This window comes from Rhineura floridana, chromosome 9 (genome assembly GCF_030035675.1).
Source record: "Rhineura floridana isolate rRhiFlo1 chromosome 9, rRhiFlo1.hap2, whole genome shotgun sequence".
Classification (NCBI taxonomy): domain Eukaryota; kingdom Metazoa; phylum Chordata; class Lepidosauria; order Squamata; family Rhineuridae; genus Rhineura; species Rhineura floridana.
In genome coordinates this window covers 39725979-39745302 of record NC_084488.1, presented here as the reverse complement: position 1 = coordinate 39745302, position 19324 = coordinate 39725979, and positions in this window count along the sequence as shown.

Genomic DNA, 19324 nt, shown 5'->3' with positions numbered 1-19324 from the left:
CGATTTCACCTCCATAAGTTGTAATATTTGGTCTGCTCTCTACCTCTATGACCTTGATAGCAAAATACATAAAGGTCCATATATGTTCAAATTTCAAACATGAACATGGTGTTTTAAGGTCAGACAAATCTCATACTCCAAATTCTCCTGTTGTCCATAAGCACAATTGCACCATCTGTTGGAAGCATCTCCCGGACTTGCAACAATTAAGTATGCTGCCCAACAATTTGCTCTGATTTGTATCTCTGAGTTTGTGTATCTTGCAGTTATGTTCTCCAGAAGAGTATCTGAAGATCTCAGTAGACTTAAAAAAACACAATCCTAATGGAATCACCTAAACATCTTTTAACATACTTTTGCAATTGTGCTTCGTGTCTGGGAGGGTGAACGAAAGCATTAATAAGTACTGTAATAGTATGTGCATGATTCAACAGAGTACATTGAATAGAAACTTCCACCATTTGAAACTCACAGTAATTATTGCTTTTAAAAGCTTTGTCACAACAGATCTTGAATCCACGCCCTCCACACTGATGTTAAAGGAGGAAGACAGGGCTTAGGGTAGTGTGGCTTCAGGAGATGGGTTCTGGTATTGCCTACAAAGGACTCTGTGCAGATGACAATAATGGGGGAGAGCTTGGAGGCTGTGGCTCCACTGAGGAGTGTTTCCCTTTTCAATGAAACCATTTTGTCTGCTTGCATTTAGGATAGGTAGAGGAAACCTGTGGCCTTCCAGATGCTGTTGGACTAGAGCACCCATCATGCCTTATGATTGCCTATGCTAGCTGGGGCTGATGGGAGTTGGAGTTCTATAACAGCTGGAGAGTCATGGGTTCCCCATCCCTGATTTGGGATGACTGCTCAGACAGGAGAGACTCAAAACCATCACATATTGATAATCACCAGAAAGATCTAGACAAAAGCTTGTCAGGTTAATTCAAACTAAGGGTAAAAACACACTCACTGTTCTGTTGGTTCCAGTGCATCACCACCTCTCTCTTCTGAAAATGAGGGTACACAACGCTAGTCAAACCCCACTTCCTTTTTACTATAAAACCTGGTGGAAGCTGCCTGAGTGCAAAGAGATTTCACAAGTGATTGGCAGATCAATCCATTCCCCCTCCAGGTGTGGCTAACAGAAATGCTTTGCTGTACACGGCCACAGTGTTCACAGCCTAATAGTTGAAACAACCCACTCCAGTGCTGGTACCCTTGACTCTTAGGCCCACAGTCTCCCAGACAGCAATAATTCTTGGTCTCTCTACTCTCTTCCTGTCAAGAGAGTCTAGGTTCCTTAAAGATTTATTCTCTTCCATCCAAACTGACCTTCACAGGAGCAGCTCTGCTTGCCAACATTCTGCTGTCTACATTTCTGGCCATCCACAGAAGATTTAAGATTTCAGCCAATGAATAAAAATCTGGAAACGCAAGCCTGCAGTGCTGATATCATGATATAGTAGTAACATGCATCAATTCATAACTCAAAATGCATCCTTCTCTTGATGAAATGGGACATTTGATCAGCATTAAAAGGCTCATATTTTATAGTGCCAACAAGAAGCAAACTATAAATTACCCATAATGGTGGGCAATCCTATGCAAATGTTCCTGTACAGTTACCCTTCAGGTTAGATTTGTGTTAAAGGCAAAATTGGTTTTGTAGTTTTGTTATTTTCATTAGACTGGAGTGGACTGGAGACGTAGTATAGCATTCAATATTCTTTCCACTGATGCTGTGGTATAATGAAAAGAGTTGCCAGGTTACCTTTGTCCTAGAAGAGAAAAGCAGCTGTTCCCAGAGCGAGCAGTACTGCACTGCATGATTTCCAACGAGCCAGGTGCTATGGCTGTCAGCCAGAATGAGTATGGGGTAATAAGTCCAAGAGCAGCAGCTTCTCCTCCTCCTCCTCCTTACTGGCTGAGAGAGGTAAGTCAGCCAATCCCGGAGAGCCTTGCCCTCCTTGTGCTGAGCCTAGTGGAAGGCACTCTAATCCCCCTTCCACAGGATACCAAAATTATCAGAGGGGAGCTCAGCTGCACATGGTAAATATATCAATAACCACAAAGGTGGAGTATTATCTGCAGGACAACGTGGCTAAAATACAGTAGGGCCCCGCATACCGGCGCTTCACTTGCCGGCATTCCGCTAATGCAGCGGCTTTCATTCCCCGTTTTAAAGCCACTTTTGCGGCATTTTCGTGCGACGCGCCCCATTATACTCAATGGGGTTCCGCTTTATGGTGATTTCCGCTTTACGGCGGGGGTCTGGAACGGAACCTGCCGTATAAGCGGAGTCCGCCTGTATTTGAATGTATATTTTGCTGGCAAATACTATTTATCAGTACTTGGCCTTACAAAATGCGAACATTTTGGCTGAGAATTGCTGCAGATCAGGTGCTAAATGAAGTAGATGCAGTCCTTTTGAACAAAGCAGAACCCTGTGTGACATTTCACAACTTCCCGTTGGCATCTGCTTGGCCACTATGAGAACAGAATGCTGGAATAGATGGGGCCTTTAGTCTGATCCAGCAGGGCTCTTCCTGTGATCTTAGATAACTGCACCCACAGAATGCCAATCAACGCCAATCACCTTTTCTAAGCTCAAAGGCAGAGGGATAACAGGTGGGTTTTTTTAAAAAAAATCTCAGCTTTCTGCATAATGGCTATCTAGCCTCAGGGACAGTGATAGCTGGGGGCTCCATGTCAGTGTAATCTGCTTCGGCTTTTAGTCCAACCTTTCAAAGAGCTGTCCAACATGCTGAAGCCAGAGTGGATTCCATGGCCCAGAGACATGGAGCCAGCTGCCACCACTGCTCAGGGAATAAAGAACGATATTACAGGGGATGGATGTTGATGGTACAGAAGTGTTGGGTTCAACCCTAAACCCCTGAAAAAATAACTCAGGACCAATAGCAAAACTACAAAATGTACACGTCTCAAACATGTTTGTGTTCTACATAGAAGAGCCAGCAGAAGATTTTGTGTTAGAACATGGGCCTCAGAATTCACCATTTATTTATTTAAAATATCCGTATACCACAGGACTGGAGAACCAGTTCCCCCCCCCCCGAAGTTGCTGGAACTCTACTAGCTAAGCAGGAATCAGGTGACACAAGGGACCCGTAGGATTCTACCTAATCTTATAAACATTCTGACTCTCATCTTGCACCTCAGTCAGAGCTGCTCTTGGACTGCATGCCTGACTATTAGTTTACTTCCGGACTGTATCTATGTGTAAATAGTGTGCATTCAAACAAGGTTATTATGTTCAGCTGAAAACCTGAACACATCATATATATTCCATTTAAATGAAATGCTCAGAAACATCAAGGAGAGTTCAGTTCTCGGCTACATTCTAATTGTCATTTACTGAAAGTTGAGGGCATGCAAGTACCCTGAAGACAAACAGGCTGAGGCTGGCAAGCTGGAGGAAAGTCCCACATTCTGGTTTTAAAAAGAGAGGACTGCGTTAAAAAAGGCTATAGTTCAGTGATAGAGCATCTGCTTTGCATGTAGAAGGTTCAATCCCTAGCATCCCGGGACTGCAAATGTTCCCTGTCTGAAACCCTGGGAAGCTGCTGCCAGTCAGTGTGGTCAGTTATGAGATGGACCAATAGTTGGAAGGTGTTAGGCAGCTTCCTATGTCTTTCAGTCACAAGCTGTCCAGGTAGAGGGGAGTCAGCAGATTTCAGAGCCTTAACCACAGCCATTGGCACCAGACTGGATCTCTAATATTACATGAATTCCTGTGCCAAGAGGACAATGGGCTAAGAAAGCCTTTGCCAACCTGGTCCCTTCCAGATGGTTTGGTCTACAGCTCTCATCAGCCCGAACTAGCATAGCTGGGCTGGCTCACGCCCTCTCAGAGGGCCAGAGAGGCTAAAGCCACTTTCAGTTTTTTGATGCCCCAAGATATAGCAATAAAAAATGATGAGACGTGCTTGATCCAATACCAGCCACTAGTAGTGGCTTGTTTACATAATCAGTTGATCTGAGAGGACATGTTCATCATGGTCTAATCTCGTGCAATCAGAACTGAAATATTTTTATTAATACTTCAGAACTTTTACAGTTCTTTAATACAACCAAATCTGTATTAGTTAACAAAAAATTGTTTATCAAATTACATCTATTTGCTTAAATTTGCAGTTTTAAGCTGTGAGAGCATGTCACATTTTAGTCTGATGCATATAAAAACAAATTGCGAAATTTATCACATGCCAAAATATTAACAAGTGTTTAACTTTGAGACCCCTTTTGAGCTTGAGGTACAGGCCAGATGGCCCTTCTGCCCTTTGTGCTTTTTTAAAAAATCCTCACAAAAAATTATCAGCATTCTAATCCAAATTTCTCATAACACATTCATGTATGCAGTTTTGATACATTTTTGGCAGCAATGCATTTTTGTGTCATTTTCACCCATATATACATTTTAATGCTCACTTTCTCCTAATATAATGCATTTTTTAAAGATTGGTTAGAGAACTATAGTGCAAAAATTGGATGTGGAATTTTGAGGAATGGCTGTGTTTCTCATATTGTTTCAGAAAGTACAAATTTGAATGTGAACTGAGTCAAATTTTTAAATGTGAACTCAATCAAATTTTTCCTCCATCCCTACCTTTTGAGTCCTGGTCTTAAATGAGAAAGGACTCAGGAGATAGTGTTCAAAAGGTTTGTCAATGCTGTGTCTTGTATCAGAAACACATGTGTAAGCACGCACGCACGCGCACAAACAGGTTAAATATCTTGAAAATTATATCAGAAGCCACTCCACTCAGTAGTATAAAATTTATTTCCAAATAGAAGGTGGGATTCTGCCTACAACTGTTATTTGAAGTATTCATTTGCAAACAACAGAAGCTTAGCCTGTATGATTAATGCACTTCAGTTCACAGTGATCCAGGGAAAATATGGGGGGTTTGTTTGCAAAACATGGAGAAGACTGAGAAAAGTCCAGCTGAATTGGAACTAGTCATATTTTATTAAGGTCCAAAGCTACTGCTGTGATAACCAGAATGTGCCAGTACATTTCCCTTAGAATGCACTTTCTCCCTAAAACCATGTTCAATTATAGCAACATTTCATCTCAGTTTTGTCTATCACTGTTTCAGAACAAATGTGTGTGTTTCCCATTCAAAACACTTTTTTTCTCCTGGAACAGCTGGCTTTTATTTATGCTTTCTTTCCTTCCCGCTCCTTTATAAATGCTGAATTTGCACAATTGCATCCATATTCATTTTAGATAAATGTAATCCATTTTGATCCTGCATGAGTCCTGAGACAGAATCACAAAGTAGCCAGGTTTTACTTCTGCTATCTATATCTATATGTATAAATGAAGTTAACAAGGAGATCAGTGAAAATTCACCAAGAAAAATGGGCCTGGCTAGCAAAAATGCTCCACAGTAATGAAAAGGGGACAAGATGGGGGACAGCACAGACTAGTCAAATGACCAGGAGGAGGGACATCACAGACTAGTCAAACAAAAGTTTGTACCTCTTTAATAAGAAAAAGGGGTTTGCCTGGAAAAACAGATATCATTGTTTGTGAGTTACATCTATTGAAATCCAAAGAAGCAATGGAGGCAACTCTTCATATATATCTTCATATATAATATTTATGTAAGTGTCAGCTACCACACGTTAATGTGTAGTGTGATGCTGTGAAATGAGATGGAGCAGCAAGGGTGCCACAGCTTGCTTGAGGTGCCCGGGGGCAGCCGGGGGCAAGTTGGGGGGGAGGGAGAACCATGGTGGGAGTGGAGGAAGGGGGGACCCATGGGGAAGGAGGAAGAGAGGGAGGGCTGATGACTCATGGGGGGAGGGAGGGAGGAAAAGCTGGTGACCTATGGGGGGAGGGAGGTCTGGTGACTTGTAGGGAGAGGGAGCAGGGAGGGCTAGTAGCAATGGAAGAGGGGAAGCTGTTGTGACCTGTAAGGGGAAGGGAGGAAGGGAGATTGGTGACCCATAGAGGGGAGGGAGGGGAGTGCTGATGATCCATGGGGAGGGAGGAGTGCTGGTGATCCATGCAGGGAAGAAGGGGGGAGAGCTAGTGACCCATGGGGAGAGGGGGAGCTCTGGCAACCCATATGCAGGGAGAGGGAGAGATGGCAACCTGTGGGTGGTGTGCTGGTGACCCATGGGGGTTGCTCTAGTGACAGTAGATGAGGTTGGCGAGTAAAGCAAGCAGGGGCAGAGCCCCTAGTGTGTGTGCATGTGTGTGTGTGTGTGCATATTCTGAACATTTGGTACACTTCAGAAAGGGGTTATATGTACACAGCAATGTAGGTGCTTAGCGCTTCTCCATGCAAGAGTAGTCTTGGTTGGGTCAGGGCCCAGCTCTTATGTGCAGGAGTTTTATGTATGTACATTAGTACTTGTGTAGAGCCCCTTCTGGCACACACCAGATGCCTATGGATGGCAGGAGGTGGGCCCATTGAACAGGTCAGTGGCAAGGCGTAGGACTCTCATGCATAGTCCTGGGACCCCACTCACACATTCTTTTAATGCATAGGGGTTGCCTGTACCTCTCTCCTGTAAGGGCCAGACTCGATGTGATACTACATAATCACTTGCTGTTCTTTTCTTCTTTTTTCTCTTTGACAATTAATAACAGATTTATCCTTCCCTCATTTTTGTCAGGACAGTGGAATACGGGGAGAGGGGGTTAAACTTTCCTCCCTCAGCACAGTTCTGATAAAAAATTGTCCCCCAATTGCTACCATTAGCAGAGTACCCAGGAGGTACTCTGTTTCAGGAAGTGATTAGAGCCAGAGAGAAGTTCAATCCCAAGTGGGGATTCCAGCGAGAGTCCTGGTCTAGGAAAAGCCCTGGATAGCTCCCAGTGGAGCTCAGGCAGGAGACAAGCAAGCCTAGCAGGCTCAAACATTACAGCAGCAGCAGCAGCAGCAGCATAACAGAACTCTAGACGGAGGCTTGAATAAGGTTGCAGCTCCACCTGGGTGGCTGGCTCGGTTTGCAATGGAAGGAAATTTCTTGCATTTAAAGAGAGCCTTGCCCAATTTAACAGCCCTGATAGCATTGTGGAGACTCTATCTAAAGCTATATGCCCAAATCTTCCCGTTTCTCTGCTGGAGTCGGCCTCTTTAAGCCAGGGAGGTACTAAGTTGGGCTCCTGATGGTGCCTCTGGAGGAGTGGAGTCATCTAGAATCAGTGCGGAAGGTAACTGTTGTTCTTGGAGTCCATGGTTTCATCCCCTGAACATAGGCAGTCTGACCCCAGGAGGGAACCTTTCATGGGTGCCAACGGAAGCTTCACTTCAGGGGCTAATCACAGGCTATGGGAGGATTTTGATGGGATGAAAGGCAGAGGAAAGGGTCAACCTCCCCCAACTGAAAAAAATCACTCTGCCTGCTATTCATGTTGTTTTTTAAAAAAGAAAAAAAATACACAATAGGAAGTAATATGTTTTGTGTCATGTCTAGTTTGGCCTTTAGCCACATTGAATTGTGAGTTTCCATCTTCTCTTGGATATAAATCTCAAAGTGCCTCTCACAGGCAAACACATTTTTTTACACTGCTGACTGTCGTATTTTTCAATAAGAGCTGCTCCCCTTCCATCTCTGCCTGTTGTCACGCCATCACTAGGAAGGGCTCTGTGGCAGAGCATCTGCTTTGTATGTAGAAGGTCCCAGGTTCAATTCCGGGCATCTCCAGGTAGGGCTTGTGAGGGACTCCTCACTGAAATCCTGGAGAGGCACTGCCAGTCAGTGTAGACGATACTGAGCTAGATGGACCAGGGGTCTGACTCAGTAGAAGGCAGCTCCTTGGGTTCCTGGGTTTAACATAAGCATGGTAAGAAGGAAATTTTCAGAATCCCATGGACACTGCATTCATTTTGAACAGTTCCCTCTTTGCTCATGTAAGGTCCCACACAAATAAGAGTGTTCTCTTTCAAAATATGTCACTGCAATTCAAGAAATAAAATATACAGCCAGCCATGTGCTAAACATCCTCCCACCAATACAGTATGCATTTCGTTTTGGGACAAAATAAAAATAAAAATGCATACATCACTGAGATGTTTACAGCTGAAAATAAATTATTTGCCATCCTTCTGGGATTGTCTCAGATGGGGTGTGTATTCTCCCAGCCTAGATAGTCACAACAAAAAAGGACCATCAGGAAGCTACTCAGCCTCGTGTTTTGTTTTGTTTTAATGTCGATATTTGTTAGTTGATGTGATCTTCTGTGATCCTGGTGTTGACTGTTAACATCTGAGGATTCTGTCTATCTCTCGAGAAGCAATGGTTAGTTTCTTATGCCTGGGTGGGCAGATGAGTTGTGGTTTAGTAGCCAGGCTTCTATTCCTACCAAACTTGAAACCCGAGAGATTCTGCTGCCTAGGCTTGTGATGGGTGAAAGTAGAGGTACTGTAGGTCTCTCTCAGCCCTGGTGGATCTAGTGCTGTCTCCAAGGTCTGCTGTGCTTTCTCTCCTTCATCTACCTCCTTTTCTTTGGCTTCCCTGCCTTGCTGTTCTTTCTGGCCATTAACTCCTGTGATTTACCTACTGTTTCTGCAGCCATAAGGTCTCTGGTTTCTCTGGCAACCCAGCAGGTGGGTTGAAACTCAGCATGTTCAGCATCCACCCCACCACTATTCATTTTAGCTTCTCAAGCAAACCTGCCTCTTTACATGCACACAGACCAGGTTTCAACTGCTTGGAGGATTGAGGCAGTAGGCAGCCTGCTCTGCAAGGATAAGGAACAAACCACCCTATCAAACAAATCTTTGTTTGTTTGTTTATGGACCCTTTCTCCATTATTCAGAAGGAAAAAGAAGGGAGATATTGCCAGGGCTTAATACAATACCTGAAGATTGCCTCATCCCTTATATGTCCAGCCGGTCACTGTGCTCTGCAGGTGACGGTCTCCTGCTGGTGGCTTCATGTCAGTGGGGCAGTGGAATCCACTCGGTGTTTTAGTGTGAACTTTTGAGGAGCTGTCCAAGGTGCTGAAACCTATTTTCAAAACAGGTTCAGCACCTTGGGCAGCTCCTGGAAAGGCTAGACGAAAATCTGGAATGGATTCCACTGCTCTACTGATTTGGAGCCACCAGCCACCACTGCCTGCAGATACGATCTTATCAAAAAGTCCATTCCACACAATACAGGAATTGGGCCTTTAGTGTTGTCGCACCTACTGTTTGGAATGAACTATTAGCCAGGTGACCTGTGTGTGGTCTTTTCAGCACCTACTGAAGATGTTCCTCTTCCATCAGCCTTTTAAGCACAGATCTTCCGAGTCTGCATCTGTATTGGAAATATTTTTAGATGTTTACATTGTTTTAGCGCTTGTGTGTTTGCCACCCTCGGCTCCTTTGGGAGGAAGGGTGGGATATCAATTTAATAAATAACTAAATAAGGCAGCAACTATTTCAGGAAATGTGTACAAAAATGACAATTTGGTCAGCCTCATCTCCCCTATAATTAATGTTTCCCAAGCAATCACTGGAGTGGGTCTGGGATGATGGCCAACTTCCTCGGAGAACTAAATGGAGGATAGTGTCACAATGCAGTGGCATGCTGGATTTATTGATTAACCAGTCATCAAACAGAAACATACCCAGAACCAATTGCTTTCTTATCAAGACTCCCCAGGTGCTATAAGGGTGGACTCACACTGTAAGAGCCAAGAGGGCTTGTTAATATGTTACCATTAAGTGAGGCAAAAACAAGGAGTGCAACTTGGGGCTAGTTCATATATTAAGGAGCAAAAACAGCCAAATCTTCTGGTACCTTAAAAGACTAACACTTTATATTGTAGCATAAATTTTTGCAGACTAGAATTCCCTTCCATCAGATGCATTAACTACAATCCTCAGTTGCAGGTATATGCAGAAAGTATTGCAAGCAATGATGTCAGACGAAAAAGAAATGCAAGAAGTACTGTCTGTGACAATTCAATAAGAGCTAGAGTTTATGCAAAATATGCACAGTGAACCTTTAAAACAGCAGTGATAGGTGATGACACAATCAACTTGTTAATGTTAATTAATGTCTATAGTGGGACGGGAAACCATTGTCTCTACTGAGACACTAATGAATAGAACCAAACTTCTTGACAAATTGTAATTTTGCAATTTCATATTGATGAGGGAAGGAACACATATAATGAAGCCTTCAATGCTTTACCATCTGTTCAGGATTTAACAATCCTGAAAAAGTTTCTTCTGCAAATTTGGCTGCCTCACAATTGCATCTCTGAATCCAGATAATTTATGAAGGTAAAAGTACTAGCCCTCCTATGAGCAAGTCTTGGCAAATCCACCAGTTTCATCCCTCCATTGTGGAAATGGTGGTTTTATTCCTACCATTGTTTCTTGTCCTTTAACTGCTTACCAGTCCAAATGAGGACCTGCTTCCTTAGCTCCTGACTGCTATGTTCCCTTATGAGCTTTTGGTGAGGGATGATGCCAAAGCTTTTTTCAAAATCCAAGTAAATAAAAGTGAATGGTCTGGGAGTATATAATCCCAAGCATTCTTGAAGTTAAGCAGGTGTGGACCTGGATGGAAGGCTACTGGGAGTGCCATGTAATCTGCTCAGAACTGTCCAAAGAAGAACAGAATACATACAAGAGATATATATCATAAGTAAAATGCCTGCTTTTCCACATCTCAATGAATCAATAACTGGATGGGTGACCGCCTGGGAACCACCTGTATGCTACCTTGGCTTCGATGATGGAAGAAAGGTGGGATATAAATGTAAGTAACATTTCCAAGTTATAATCTTACCTTCCCAAAGAGAAAATTGTTTGCATTGAAAGCTGTACTACCTTTAATGATGTGAAAAATATACTCTCTCCTCATGTCAAGATCTTATGAGTGAAGACAGTAGCCTTCATAACTTCATTGGCAAACAGCATCCAGAAAGGCAGTATTAGTACAATCAGTTAAAAATGCTGCTTATCCAGCTGATAGATAATTGAATAATAGAATTAGGCTTTTTCACTGTTTGCTTCAAGTCATCAACTTCAAATAATGAGACTGTTGTCTTGATGTGTCATTCAAGATACTTGTACTAAACTTTTCCCATTAACATTTCCTTATAGGAGGAAGGGTGGGATATAAATTTAATAAATAATAAATAAATAAACATAATGCTTTAATAACAAAACAGTGTTCTGCAGAAATCAAATTTTCATAAAAAATCAATGTATAATCTAATTCCTTCTTAAGATACACCAAAGTGTGTGCTAGCTTCACACCATCTTGAAATTGCTGCACTGGATGTTGTCCCTATGCAAATGAGAGAGAGAGAGATGAAACATGCTTTTTCTGACATGGTACATTCTTCTAATGGGACTGTACCACCTCTATATGTACATGTGTGGTTACTTATTTGAATACATCCCCCTATATGTCCTGCTCTAACAATATTACTCATTTGCATCATATTTCCATGTAGGTTTCCATACATTTCTTAATGTATTAAGTCCTTGTGAAATCAGGCTGTCTTCACCAGGACTGAATTGCACATAGTAATGCATAAAAGGACTACTAGAATCAAATGGAAGTGAGGCAACATTATTGTGGAGTGATGTTCTGGTTAGAGAGAAAGGGCTTCACTCTGATCCAAAGCTCTGTAAGTGCTCCAATACACACAAGTAACTCACACATGAACAGGCTTCCCACTGATAGGCCATTAGTCTGAGGGTATGGTCTGAAGGCACAGGAGGCCACAACCTTGCTGAAGTTAAACAGGTATGAGTCTGGTCAATGACTGGATGGGTGACTGCCTGGGAACCACATGTATGCCACTTTAGCTTCCATGATGGAAGAAAGGTGGAATATAAATGTAAGAAAATAAATAAATATTGGCTGCAGTATGGGTGGATCTTGATGCATGAAGTTGGCAGGTCCACATGTAAATATTCCTAGATCAACAATATGTACTGTGCAAGGCCAAATCATTCTCCAGCAGCACTAATGGCAAGATAATCATGTTGAACCACTTCCTCTACCAGGCCTATTTCATCTTCAAGACTGCAAGCAAAGCTAAAGAGCTCAGCTCTGGAGGTTTTAGGAAAAGATTCAAATATGAACTGTGCCTGATTTCAGTTTACTAAATATACCCACCTAGGTTTTTCTTTTAAGGTCCTTTCTCTCAAAATAGAAACAGATAATGACACCTGCGAACACTGATGAAGAGGCAGGTTAGGGGGGCAACTACATGCTATTAGACAGTGAGGCAGCTGCCTCAGGACTATAAAAGTCCAGCAGGAGTCATCTCTGCTATTTTTTAAATGTCTTTTCAAAACTGTACCATTCAGATAGGCCTTTGAAACTTGAAATGTTTTGCCAACCAATATTTATTGACATGTTACTAGTCCCTTTACCAATGTTATTACTGTTGCATTATGTTTTTATGTTGTACACCGCTTTGCTAAAATTCTTATGAAAACACAGTTTATAAATATTTAAATAAGAAATACATAACTGCTGGGTGGCAGGGAGTAGCAGCAAGGTGCTGGAGGTCAGGACTGGGCATACCATAGCCTCGTGCCTTCAGGTGTGATGGAGGATGCTTGCCCATTGCCAGTGTTGGAGTATGATCCTCTGCCTTTTACTGCAAGGCATAATGGAGAGTATCTAAGGCAAAGAAGGCATGGGTCCAAAAGGCAGTGGTCAGTAAAAGGATGAAGAGGATGAAAAACGGTACTCAGTGTTTGAACATGGGGGGGGGTGTCTCCTTTACAGCAGCTTTGGTACATCTTGGACAGAGCCCCAGCTATGCATCCCTGATCATCCAGTTGGTTGTCAATAGCACACAGGCAATAACTTTGGGTAACAATAAGAGAGGATTGAGAATGAACGCCTGTGTGAATGTGATTTTGAATAAGCATTTATTTGAACAAAAATACTAATAAATATGGCCTGTTGTTGTCCCCCCCACCCCGGGATAGGATCCATTGGCTGATGCCAGTCCGAAAGCATTCTGTCACCCTAACAGGCTTGTATCAATTTAAGTTCATTCTTTGTCCACAACCTGTTGCTTTTACTGATCTGTCCCCCCCTTGGAAAAAAATACTGATATTAATATCAACATTTTTAAAGGAAATATCAATTTTTAAGGAAATAATAATGTTTTAGACAGTTTTTTTAAAAAAAACCCATTTCTGAAAATAGCTGTGGAAAAGCACTACGTAAAAACCTGATCCACAACAATAGCAAATTATTTTATTAATTAATTAATTAATTAATTAATTAAATTTATATACCGCCCCATAGCCGAAGCAAATTAATGAAAAATTCGGTACCAAATCCGAATTGGGCGGAATTCTAGCACATCCCTACCCACAACACACATGGCCGCAGACTGGATACCATAAAGAAATTGCCACTACAAACTGCCAGTCTAGCTGGTTTCTGTAACTGATAAGGGGCACCAATTGTCCTTTGCCTGTGGCTACAAAATGTCTTGGGCTGGTTCAAGGCAACTATAATGATGACATAGGAGGATGAAAGAAAATCCGTAGAACGCTATCCAGCTCAAACAGGATAGCTGGGAAGTTTGGTGAAAATAAATGCAACCCTGCCTCCATACATATTGTATTTCCAAAATAGTATCTGATGGACAACCTGTCATAGTTGGGAATCCTCCCAACAGATTTCTTTTGTTTGTAGGCCTTCCTGTTTGCTATATCCCCATCCTGGAAATTGTCTACTACATACAAAATGTCTACTGCATACACACCATGATGTTAAGCCACAGTTTATGATTGGCTTTGCAACTGTGGTTTGTCTTAGTGAAAGAAGCCACTATCCCTGGTTTGGATCCAGTGTTTAGCTAGGGATTATGGTTTGTGGCTCCCACACATGCTAGGGAAAGAGTGAGGTGGGAGCAATCTCCACATTATGGTAAACCACTGACTATGGTTTTCTGTGATGTGTGAACTAGGCTAGCAGGTCTGGTGCCAGTGGGCGGCCAGGTGGGGCATGAGCAGAGAGCCCTGGCCACTCCCAAGGGTCCTGCCTGCTCCCAAGGGGTCCCTCCTTAGATCCACAGGCTGAGGTTGAGAGGGTGGAGCTGCATTATCCATGACACCCTTCCTCCCAGCAGGAGCACAATTGCAAATCACGGCCCACAACTCAACACTGATCGCAGAGCGGGAGCTCCACTTCCCTCCCAGACACCACCCCTTGTGGCTGGTGCAGGCTTCCACATTGTCACATCAGCATGTGCGCACATAGCGTGCTTACATCACAGTGTGGGAGGCGAGGCAGCCACAGGTTGGTGGTGCCCCAGGGCCCACCTTGACCTGGTGCCAGCCCTGTGGGTCAGAATGTCTGCAGCCCCTTTAATTATTTTCTACCCCTGTTAAATACAAATGATTCTATATTCAAGACAGGATAAAAGTAAAAACAAACTAGACACTCCTTCCACCCAGAATCTCTCTTTGTGTTTTAGTCAGCATATTTAAAAAATACAACACAAAGTGGTTCAGATAAAAATCTGAAGTGAAGCCAGTTCCCACCATCTGTGAGGAGAATCAAGTCCTGTTTACTGGTGGCATTAATGGAAGCAAGGGAAGATCAATTTACTGTAGCACAGAGGCACTACTGTCTCTGAACCCTGAGTAACTTCACTAGGACAAAAACTTTTGCCATACCTTCCACATCTCTTTGGGATGTAATTGGAGTCAAATGGTGCACAATTGCTGTGAAAGGAGTATACTATTCAGTCAATGAGCTTTGTAAATGATCCAGCTTTGTTCAGTGGGTAGGTGTTTAGAAACAAATATTGCCATTTCTACCTTTGTAAAGTATCCCTGGTATTTCATGGTAAGAAAGCAAATACGAAGCAGCATGTGTTCTGAAAGGATACACTCAAGAAAACAGTCACACAATAGTTAGGATTAAAGAGGTGCTACCAGGGGAAACGCTTTTAGGGATCACAGAATGCTCCATGCATCAGCAACGCACCCTGTTCAGCGATCAGTGTGAGTGTCATACACAATTTTACATTGATTCATGGAACTCCCAGACCTATCAGCTCATCTTATTTCGGTGAGACACACCCAATTTTAAGTACAGCTGCACTGAATGCCCTTGAGAAAGCCTTTTTAGTTTGAAAAGGGGGACTTTGGGGCAAGCCAGAAATATTCTTGAAAAGACTTCTGAAAGCCTACCCTGTGCATGCCTGTTTGCTGCTCCTTTCAGCAGTCACTTCCTCCTATCACTGGGGTTCTTCTTCCCCTCAACACAATCACAGCCAATTAGGGATCATATTGTGAATGTGAAGCTGGCCCTGTCAGGTTTGGCATTTATTTTATTTTATTTATTTAACCAAATTCATATACCGACTGATAGTAGAAATTTTTTTTACAAGAGGTTTACAAGAAACATTACAATTATAAATAAAAATAGTTAAGAACAAGTAATTAAAAACATTTTTAAAAGGTTAACACAGCAGTAGACTAAAAAGAGATTAAAATATATCAACATCTTTGTGTCTGGATAGGTTTGCCTAAACTGAACGGTTTTAAGCAGGTGCTGAAAAGGATACAGTGAAAGTGCCTGATTGATGTCAATCAGCAGGGATGTTATAACTAATGATGTCATAAGTGAGGACAAAGAAAGCCAATGCAGAATGAAGGCATTGCTACCTTGATGGGCTGGGAGAGCACAGCTGTTCTTGAATGCATTTTGGGCATGAATGAGAGCAGCTGCCCACCTCCACAACAAGGAATGCTGCCGCTGCCAGACAGTGCAGATGCTTCCCTGCCCAAGACTCCCTTCCTGAGCCGTTGCTTTCCAAACAATGCCGTTCCTTTTAGGGGCGTATTTGCCGCCGCCATAATTATAGAAGACTCGTGAATGCTCGCGATAATCTCTTTAGGAGCCACGTGGGATCGTTCATCCAATTGAAGGGGTGTTGGAACAGCGTATAAAAAGCTGCTCCCTCTTTCCCGCTCTTGCCTTTTTTGCCTCGCGGCAGTGCGGTTTGTCCTCGCTCCGTGGCTTCGTTGGCACTCATAAGTGATCATTTCCGCTTATTTACCTCGTTACTGTTTGCTTTTACTCTGCTGTTCTTTGAATTTCTTTAACTGCTTTCCTCGTTCCCGCCGATCAGCTGGGCAGCAGGCGTCCGATCAGCTGGGCAGCAGGCATCCGCCCACGCGCCCGACGGCTTCTAGCCGGCTTGTCGACTCTTCAATCCTGCTTGAGTTCAAGTTATATTTATAGTGTTAAGTTCTCTAATTTCCACTAACGTTTCCTTAAGAATTGTAGTTGGTTTACTATTTGTTTCCTTGTGTCTGAATTTTATTTGGTGCTTTGTGCCTTAGGTTTTGTTTTTGCTATCCGCCTCCCCCCCTCCCCCCCTCCCCCCTCTCCCTTTCTTTTTCCTTCACATTTAGCCTATTTGTTTGTTCTGTTTGTTGGTTTTTCAATTCATTATTTGAGTAGTTCTTAGATTAATTGATAGTTCTTGTTTATTAAGATCAATTGTTTAGGTGTTGCAGTAGCTGTTGAATTATATAATTTTTAATTTATTAATTATATTTTATTGCGTAAAATTCATTCCCCCTTTATAGAATACCCTTTATCCCCCTCCCTCCCCTCTTAGTAATAGTAATAATTTATTAATTTTATTATAAATAATAATAATAATAACAATAAATAAATAAATAATAATAAATTTTAAAATAATATAAATTATAATAATTTAAAATTTTGTTACTTCTTTGTATTTGGCACTTTAGGAGTGCTAATATTCAGTTATAAATTTGTATATTCAAACTTTGTTGGAGTTTAGTAATTTTGTTAATTGTTTAATTGTTCTATTTTGCTGTTCTGAGCATGCCGCACAAGAAGGTGCAACAAAAGAAAGGGAAGAGGGTGGTGAAGCAGGCCACGAAGCGCCCCTCATCACAGCAGACTCAATCTTCTGACGAAGAAGAGGATTTGTGGACCATTCGCGCCTTGGTGGCTAGGGTCGAGGCATTGGAAAAGGAACGCAGGCAGCCAAAGGATGTTGACGCAGGCCCTAGTTCTGCCCCTGCAGGTAAGAAATCTCCCAGGTTGGCTTCCAAGATGCCTAAATCTAGTATTCTCGCTGATTTGGTTTCCAGGATTGGTGTGCTGGAAGCTGCAGCATCCCCTGTTGACCCGTCAGTGCATACGCCTCCAGCTGGTTTGCCTGCTCCTCAGACCGCCACTTCTGCGACCACTACTTCATCACCGCCTGTTGTAGGGCCTTTGCAAGTGCAGCTTCCTGTTCCTTCTGCTCCTGCCACACTCATCCCTGGGGCTTCAGGGTTTCCCTCTACGTCAGTGGTTGCTTCTCCTGCTGCTTATACAGGTGAGCAGCATTTACACCTGCATGATACACATGTACAGGCTTCAAGTGTTCTTTATCGGGATTCCTCAACCGCAGGTTCTCCTTTGCAGGTAGATCCATCACACCCAGCGGTATTCATGGGGGGGGTCTTGGTGCCTCAGCACCCACAGCTCCCTTGGCCTGCTTCTGCAGTGTCCCCTTGGCAGCAGTCTTTGGCCTCCTCTTCTCAGTCGCCTGCTTATTTACCTCTTCCTCAGGGAGTTTACCCTCAGGGCGATACATCGCTTCCTTTGGGTGATCATTTAACCTTAGGAACAAAAGAAAAAAAATTGGCTTGGAGAGTACATCAATTTGTTCTCTCTCCTGTTTCGTGAAAATGAAACAAAGCCTAAGGATGGGCAAGATGTTAAAGAGCGTGAGGCTGCTATTAAACGGAGGGTCGATCGTGTGTGGCCTAACTGGTTGAACGCCTATACAATTTACATGGGCGTTATGACTCAGGCTTATCCGACTAGGGCCTTGTCCATGATAAAATATCAGGACATTGTGCATCGTGCCTTCAGGGAATTCTCTGGCACCGCTTGGTTGCGGCATGACCAGAATTTCAGGCAAACAGCGGCGTTGGATCCCACCCTTCATTGGGATGTTGAGCATGCTGGTCTTTGGCTGCGATCTATGACCCCTGCCAGGCCTACTTTGGGGGATAGAGCTGATAGTGGGCATTTACTAGCATGGGCGCAGACTTCCGCCTCTGGCTCCAGCCAAGGCGGGCATTGGGTTCAATCCCAGCGTCTGCTGGACATTTAATGCTCGGGTAGATGCCTTAGACGCCCCTGTAGGTTCAGGCACGCCTGTGCATTGTGCGGTGGCAACCACCCCAGTTCCTCATGCCAGAAGGCACGTACGGCTAGACAGGGCACAGGGGAGCATCAACAGCCCAAACGCGGTTCTGGCAACAGTGGCGGTACGTCGCAAGGCCAGTAGCCCGGTCAAGCTGGCTCCTTTGGCTAAGCTATTGGAGTTTTATCCTAATAGGCAAGCTGCTAGTTTCATACTTCAGGGTTTCACGGTTGGTTTTCGCATCCCATTTGAGGGTCCTAGGATTGCTACATCAGTAGTCAATCAGCCATCTCTCAGTAATTTGGCGCCCGTTGTGTTGGCTAAGCTCAATAAGGAGATACTTGCCGACCGTATCTCAGGCCCCTTTCCCTATCCGCCTTTGGATAATTTGCGGATTTCCCCGTTAGGTATCGTGCCTAAGAAGCAGGCTGGTGAATACTGGCTTATTCATAATTTATCATATCCCAAGGGTGCCTCTGTTAATGATGGCATTTCGTCGTTACATGCATCAGTTAAATATACTTCTTTTGACGAGGCAGTGAGAGTAGTTAGGAGGGCCGGTAGGGGTGCTTTAATGGCGAAGTGTGATATAAAATCAGCTTTTCGCCTCCTACCAGTACACCCTGATGATGTCGATTTACTTGGTTTTAAATTTCAAGGACAGTTTTACGTAGATAGGGCTATGCCAATGGGTTGTTCCGTGTCTTGTGCCGCTTTTGAAGCATTCAGCACGTTCCTTGAATGGGCATTGCGGAGGAAAGCTTCATCCTCCTTCTCTGCCCATTATCTCGATGGTTTTTTATTTGTAGGGCCGGCTGGCTCTTCTCAATGCCTCCATTTGATGCAATCTTTTACCTCTTTAACTGAGGAACTTGGAGTCCCATTAGCTCCTGAAAAGTCAGAGGGTCCTTCTACTTCCCTTATTTTCTTAGGGATCCAGTTAGACACAGTAGCTCAGTCTTCACGTTTGCTGCTGGATAAGTTGGTTGTCCTGCGGCACTTGCTTCAATCCATTCTTGGGTTGAAAAAACTCACATTGGCTCGTTTACAGGAGCTTGTGGGTCATTTAGTTTTTGCTTCCAAAGTCATTTCCCCCGGTCGTGCATTCCTCAGGCGTCTATGTGATGCCATGAAGGGTGTTCACTTTCGTTTTCATTTCATTAGGATCACAGC